Raw genomic sequence first — 8309 nt, 5'->3', positions numbered from 1 at the left:
TAGTGCATAATACTAAAATCTACGTTGACAACGCTAATCGAATAAGAGAATGATAAACTAATAGAATAGAAAAAGTAATCGCTAAATCAATTATTAGAATATTTTGATTTGAATAAGGCGAAAGAGCTTTTCTGCTATTGCTTTGTGTCGAACACCACTCTAAACTGTTAGAACAACTGCTAAATAAACAATTAAAGGCAAGGAACGCTTAATACAAAAAGCTATGTTTGCATCTTTTAATTGAACTCCAACCCAGAATCTGGCAGCTCTGCTCCAAGCATGAAAAATAGCATAAAGCTAGTGTTACAAGAATACAATATTATTTTTAAAAATTGTAACTGTTGTATCATCGATTTGAGTACTTGGAGAAGATGAAAATTTGATAAAATGGAACCGATTTAAAAACCTACCGATTTTTTAAGTCTCACAAGCATACAGAATGTAAAAAATAGCTTCTCCCTAATATTTATCACATTTTATAAATGTCCTGAATTTTCTAAATCAATTTTAAACTACAGTTTCATCGTTTAATTTTTTATAAGCAACATTATTGCTTACATACTTGGTCAAAATAAAATGTATTGATTAATACAGAGCTCGATTTCAATGTTGATGGCACAGGGATAAAATAATCGCTTTGACATATTTTATGCGCTATACAGGGTGTCCCAAAATAATCGCCAAATATGTCATGGGCAGATAGAGCGGAATAAACTGAGTCGAAAGGTCCTCTACCATTTGCAATTTTCGCAATAGTTAACAAGATATTAATTACTAAAAATTGCTGAAAATTGGTCTTCAATAATTTCTTACTCAAATACTATCAACTTTCAACAACAAAAAATCCAAAAAAACAGGGCGAATGAAAGTCAGCGTGGTAGATAATATGCAATTTTCGACAATTTTTAATAATTTATATCTTGTTAACTATTGCGAAAATTGCAAAATGGTAGAGGACTTTTCGACTCAGTTTAACCCGCTCTACCTTCCCATGAAATATTTGGCGATTATTTTGGGACCCCCTGTATATACGAGTAGTTTTTGAGAAAGTATGGCGATGGGGGCTCATTGATAATAGAGTGAAATGAAGCAGATATTGTAACTGTGCGTGATATCTGATATCCTATGTAAATCTGCGATATAAGAGTGTCTCATTCTTAGTACCTGATTGCTTGGATAACAAATGATTCTAGTGGGTTGTGAGTTCCATCGAGAGGAATAAAATAGCACAGTTTGTGAAGTGATTCTGATGTGATCCAAGAAACGGCCTTATTGACATCCTTCCTTTGTATCTCACAAGTAAGAAATCAATTTAATAATTGAATCGAATATTAAAAATGTGTAACAAGTGTTTGCGAAAAAAATACGTGTTCTATAAATATTATTGATATTTACGGTACTCCATTTTTCTATCGAATATCTTTTATCGAATATATTGATGGAATGTATTGATGGAATGTTTTAGAGAGTAAATAACTAGATAGAATGTTTTGAAATAGTCCTGATGATCTCTAGAGATTCGGTAAGCGAACTAGGTTGATGTTTAGTATTCTGGTGGCGGAAGCGATACTCACAGAGCAACGTGTAAGTTGATATAAGCATTGCGCTGATAGAGTTAGTCGAATGGACAAATTAATGGTAAGATCGTAGGATAGTTGATTGATAGTGAATATATTATGTATATAAAGTCTACACTTTCGTAGTTTCTATTATCTTGAAATTTATAATGTGCAAAGTAAAATAAAAATCGATATTAAGCATGCAGGATATTTATAAGTCCTTTATCTAACGTGCGTTATGCCAGGAAATCTTCTAAGATGTGTCATATAATACGTGAGAGCGTTGAAAATATGTAAAATAACTGAATTTATTAATATTATTATTCTATCTCGGACATAAATCAAAGTGAAATGTACAATTTATGTTTCCGTGATTATAATTCAATAATTGTAATTTAATAATTGATTAATATATATAATTACGCGTTTATCATGATCAGTAGGCAAATGTACACTAGTTTTAATGGATTGAATGAACAATATTATGCATTGAAAATTGATGAAAGCAAACTTGGATAAAATTACGAAAACGATTTATTCCTGATTTAATGTCGTTCGTCGATCAGGTCAGCAAAGTCATAACTTCCACGCGGGATTCCTCGTGGCGCTACGTCACCATTTTGATTTCTTAGTATATATATTTTTTAGTATAAAATTATATATATATGTATATTTTTTTCACTATATATCGAGCACTATATATACGCGTCGTCGGGGATTTGTTATGGTATTATAATTAATAAAATAACTATAATTATTTATAACTAATTTGCAAATTGTTAATTTTTATATAAAACTTTTTTCAAGACTCGATTACTGAATTGCTTTTTCGACTTGTGAAATTTTATATTTTAAAACAAAAATTATCTTATTTTTTTCTTGAACTGTGATTACGAATGTAACGGTATCAAATGTGACTGTCAAGGATTCATTAAATTATTTCTAATTTCAAAATTAGTTTTTTTAGCTAAGTTTTTCTTAGCAGAAATGTAATTACATACGATTCAGTGTCGAATTATGTAACAGGTGATTGTGTGTAAAGTATTAGCCAGTAACTTATTGTCTTCATATATATTATTATATTGTATGATAGAGAGAGAGAGAGAGAGAGAGAGAGAGAGAGAGAGAGAGAGAGAGAGAAAGGGAGAGGGGAATCAGGAAGGGGAAGGGAAGAAAGAACAAAAGAAAAAAAATCCGAATATGGTTTTTCAGTAGATGTAACAAAATTATCATTGTAGAATATTTGACGAAATTTGATTCAGAAAGTAAATGATAAATAATTTTCTGAGATTTTCACTCGAGCTATTTATACTTTCGAAATTCTTTATATTTTCTGTACAATTGGCTATAATTTTACATACTTATTGGTACACTTCTTTTCAACGTTTTGCGTAGCGAAGAATGGCAGGGTCACGAGGGCATATAACGGAGGTGTACGACAACCAGCGCGGTTGGCGGCGGCGTTGCTTTGAGGGGAATTGAGAAAGGGAGGTTCGTTGGAAAGGGATGGCGAGTGGTAAGCGATGAAGCTGGGGGTAGAGTTAAGCAGGGGAAGAGGGTGAGCCAGCAGACCGGCAGGTAGCTGGAGGGTGAAGGGCGGAATGTGGGCGGCTGGCGTGCTCTCGACCGGGGGGTGGCGCGCACAGGAGGTGGCAGGCTCTGCTCTGGTGCGTCAGAGCCTGCAGTGAGCCCGGCAGTGAGGCGAAACGTTGGGCTCCGCGCGGGAGTCTCGTGGCCGCCCGTTTCTCTCAAGAGTCGGGGTGCCTTTTCCCACGAACCATTATTTACCCGCCACGCTACTCCCTGCCGCCACCTCCCTGTCTCCTATCCGCCCAAGCTCTCTTTCTTCAGCACCCCTTATCGGTTCGTCGCGAAATTTCACGCACTTTTGCAGCTGTTTGCGGTAAAAGCGCGCCAAAATCGTACGGCATGCACGTACGATTTTCGGTAGGCAGCCCTTCTGAAGTAGTTCGGTATAGAAATATTGTGGTTAGATCGTGCGATAGTCATGGGGTTGACAACATGCTTTTTTTGTGCTCTTCCGCGATGATAGGGTTGTCTCGCGGGAGTGCGGATACTCTCCTCCCCTCCCGTGGGTAGCACGCGCTGGATGCTGCAAAACCGGCCGGAAGACTTTAACGCTCTAATCGAGCATCAAGCCGGTCATCGTTTGAAATCACCGGTGATCATAAATGATTCTTTTTTGTTGTGCCAAGATATCATTAATTTGCGGATTGAAAATCATAAGTGTGTGATTTTTCAGGATATGTTTTTTTTTTAATCTCTATGTGCGAACGTCGACAAGAGTGCAAAAGTTTTAATTTAATTAAGTTGCATTTAAGATATACATTATTTTAGAACGACAAATGTATTTTCCAAAACGATTTTATGCGACTATAAAGCTTAAGTGAAATATTTAATTTGTAGATCGCGAGATATAATCGTTATCAACATTACATTGCATATACACATACAATATTAGATACACATACGTACAGAATAGTTAGTTAAATATTTTTTTTGGATCTATGAGGATATCACTGTAAATTCCGCGAAGCTGAATGAAAAATATAAAAAATCTTCTTCGGATATTCTGTATAATGATCAAATGTGCGAGAAATGAATGATTTGAAATTCTTGTAGAGATATTCAATGCCAATGTTTTTGAAGAGCTTCTTGATAAAAGGAATTGAAAATCTGCCAGAATAGTATAGTGTCTTTGAGGTCGAAAGTTCACGAGGACTCCGATTGCGGCTGCTCATACGCGTGATTGATTCTGATGATTTCCAACGTTGACGATCTATCTAATTTTAATTATTCAATCATATTGAGTTTTAACAAATTTTTTTATACATGAAGATTACATTTTTTTATTTTAGATTAACTGATCTATTCCTTTTGACACATTCAAGTGCTTATATTCTAATTAGATGATGTTATGTTTTAATTTTAATACAAATATCTACGTTCTATTATTTTGATAGAATAGTAGTATCACTCGAAACTTGGGATATTTGAAAACGCTTATAATTTATCCGATTATTAAATTTTAGTTTTAATTCAGTCATTATTTGGTTTATTAAATTAATTAATTATTCTACAAATGAGTTAATATTTTTAAACAGATTTATTAGACGGATTTATTTTAATCAGATTAACATTACTGTTGACATTATGAATTTCTCGTAAAATTTCATCGAGTAATTAATATAAGTTTCGACTAATATATTTTAATTCATCTAATTTCGTCCGAATAACAATAAGGAGATCGATTGATGACGATAGGTCAAATTCGTCTGCTAGACCTCATAGGATAACATAGGTTCGATGCGGAGGGATGCCGCGTGTGTTTCCCTTGTCCGCGAGCTCTCTCACGCACCGCCAATGCGGCTGAGATCGCGCGATCCCATTGGCTGCTCCCGTGCCGTGGTGTCGGCGATGGGTACATCCAGGTTCGACGCTCGTGTTCGACCGAGGTGGCGAGGTGTACGCGCGTAGATTCTCACATTTCCTTGCGAGAAGCATTCAACCAGTTAGATCAGGCAGGTGATTGCGGGAAGAGGAAACGTGGGATTTTGTCGATTGTGGAATACTTATTAAAGATTAGCTCAAGTAATTATTGATTATATTAATTATCGCGGTATGTGGTGTCAACAGTTTGTTAGATTGAATTTACGTACAGTTTATATTTTATTTCAAATTTATTTGTGCGAGTGTGTGACTATGAGTTAGTGCGTTTAGCAAAAAGAACGAGCGTTTGTGAACTTATAAATTTGCAAAGATTAAAAATCGTGGGAAAAAACACATTAGAAACACAAAATTTTACAATTAGATTTCAAATGTTCAAAAAAAATTTTTTGAAATCATTAAGAATCCAACAGGCAGTATTTAAGAATAAAAATGTGAGAAAAATATTAAAATACTCAAAAGATTTCTTATTTAAATTCTTGAATGTAGAATTTAATAGGATAATATTTAACAGAATGCTTTAATAGAATGAATTTTAATAGAATGATTTTGAAATTTATAAATAATTGGTCACATGGTATTATATAATTTTGTATTAATATGAATCTTTCTCAGACCCACAAATCAATAATAAACTATCAATGATTGATAGTTCGAATAATTAATTGTTTGAATGATGTTCGAAAGAGAATGAGACAAAGTTGGCAATTAATCATTTTAATAAGTTATCAGTAATTGCAATAAAAACCGTAATTAGTCCGTAAAAGTCATTATTAACGCTGGGTCAATTTATTGACCAATCAAGGCCACTCCTCTCTCTCTTTTCAAAATTAATACTATATTTCTCTCTCACAAGCCCTGCGTACATGCCGGTCTCGTGCTGTGTCTGGCTCTTGGCCAGTAAACGAAAGAATGTGCGAATTTGGGATGGGTAATTGGAAAAGATTCGGGGGTGGATTACAGAATGAAAATGGTGTTTCTTCAAAAGGAAAGCGCGATTAGTGGCTAATTTATCGTGTGACGTGATTATTTTGCGGTTATGTGTAGCGAAATGCGATCTGGTACCGGACATTATCACGCCGGTTGAGGAAAAAGCGAATCCTTCGACTGCTCGTGTCGTAAGGACGACGGGCCTTTCGGCCCTTCAACCACGTTCTCAAAACGGTGGAAAATGGGCGAAAGTGCAGTGTACGATATTCCTTCGAGTATCGCCGTCGTCGACTGCACCTGCAGGGGTGCATTGATCCGGCGGTGAGGTGAGAAAGGGGGCGGTAAAGGACGGGAGAGAAGGGCGACCGAGTCGCAGCGGTATCCTGGAATTTGCGCAAGACGTTCGTGAAATGCGGATTGTATCGGATTTATCCTGATTTTTTGGGATTGGTTCTTTTCTTAAATATTTTAATTTTTGTGCTATGTTATTTTTTACAGTAACACGCAATACTGTTAAGGTATCCTCGCTTGATGATAACACCAATATGATTTTACCAAATAGTAATGCGGTTTTTTAATGAAAAATATTTGAAATTTTTAAGATATAAAAAATCTTAAGTAATATCAACTTTGTGAATTGGCACTTTCTCATTGATAAAATTATTACAATTGCATTATAAAATTTGTAAACATCAGAATTAAAATGAAATAATAATTGATCAAAATCGATTGTGAATTCAAAGTATTAATCACATTAAAAAAATTTACTTTGGTTTTATTTATTTGAAAATCTTTTCAACACAAGCAAGGTCGCGATAAACTTCTACCCTTTAAATCATTAAACACATTACTTCTGCATTATATGTCAATGGTCAATTTATCGTACTCCTTACGCTAGAATTCTCCTATATTTTCTTGTGTGTGTGTGTGTTGTGTGTATATGTATGGTGTATGTGGTTAGCTTCGTTTTTCCTTTCTTGTACAGAGTCTTACCATCGCAGACTTGAAAGTTTGCCACAACCGCGTCGTCGGTTGGCGAGCTGGCGAAAAATATGTCTCTAGTAACAAACGACGTTTAGCAGAGCGACTTATCTCTAACGAAGCCTTGGCCATTACCACACCAATTTCCAGATATTTTTAAGAGGATCAATAATGGACTGTTTGCGGTTCTTATGCATCTGGCACGCGCGCGCCAGCCAACATGCAAGCGCTATGGGCATTTTTTTTCATCTTTCTGCCCCTTTGAAGTGTTCGAGCCTTTGAAGCACGCCTCTTTAACTGCTTAGAGTCTATGAAAAATATGTAACTATCATGTTCATTAAAAATTGCGTGTGTATTTGAACTCTCAGCAGTTGTAATTAGTTATATAGATTTTCATTTTTTTTATCTTTTATGTTTGGAAATCTTTTACTTAAAAAATTTTTTACCATTATTAATCGCACTTTTTTTTGTTCAGAAATGAATGTATCATACTCTTTCTTAAATTGATTTTTTTCTCCACTCGTACTGAATTAATCTATCCAATGCTGACTATATAATACACGCATCATAATCAGCATCAGATATTTTTTATGAGGAATATTTCACTTGTATCTTAACTAATTTAATTAAGATTACAAACAGAGTAATCTCGAAAATTATCTCATGAATCTTCTTTGCATTAGACGGCTGGGGCGTGACGTTTCTTGAGAGGGTGAAAGTAATTTCATTTTTCCCTCCGTTGCAACTGTTTTTTCCGGCTTAGTCTCGTTATTCCGCGATAGCACCTTTATTAATAGCGCATTGCAACAGAAACTAAATATCCCATGTCGTTGAATAAACATTTATTTTTCGCACTTTCCATGGTCTTTTAACAAGTGGCTGTCAAGTACACTAAATCGAACTGTTTTGAAAAAAAAACCTGTCTACAAATATTGTATATCTTTATGCAACACGAATTTTTCATTAAAAATTATATTTTTAAATTAAAAACTAAAAATTTTTGGAATGTCATGCCTAATATTTATTTGTTAGATAGTCGAATTAATTATCGAAAAAGAAAGAAATTATTTTAAATTAAAGTACTGAAAATCTATTAATTAGATTGTTCCATTGTAAACGCTGTGTATGGCAGAATATGTTTTAACAGTTATTTGTTAGATAGTCGAATTAATTATCGAAAAAGAAAGAAATTATTTTAAATTAAAGTACTGAAAACTATTAATTAGATTGTTCCATTGTAAACGCTGTGTATGGCAGAATATGTTTTAACAGTTATACAGGGTGTCAATTATGTACCGGGACGGTCAAATATTTCGACAACTTCCAACATTAAAAAAAAACGCTGAAACACGTGAAACGATTTTTCAAAAA

At 34.4% G+C, this 8309-nt stretch overlaps 1 protein-coding gene across 1 annotated transcript in view; it reads left to right on the top strand.

Annotated features, from left to right (window-relative positions):
• Positions 1 to 3724: 3724 nt before the first annotated feature.
• Positions 3725 to 8309, top strand: part of LOC108764013 (uncharacterized) — an 8065-nt gene continuing 3480 nt past the window's right edge. Inside the window, exon 1 of the mRNA XM_018512000.1 lies at positions 3725 to 3741. The gene's annotated coding sequence lies outside the window, so the exon portion shown is untranslated. The remainder of the gene's footprint in view (positions 3742 to 8309) is intronic.

This window comes from Trachymyrmex cornetzi, unplaced genomic scaffold (genome assembly GCF_001594075.2).
Source record: "Trachymyrmex cornetzi isolate Tcor2-1 unplaced genomic scaffold, Tcor1.1 scaffold392, whole genome shotgun sequence".
NCBI lineage: Eukaryota > Metazoa > Arthropoda > Insecta > Hymenoptera > Formicidae > Trachymyrmex > Trachymyrmex cornetzi.
This window is presented reverse-complemented; position numbering and strand designations above follow the sequence as displayed.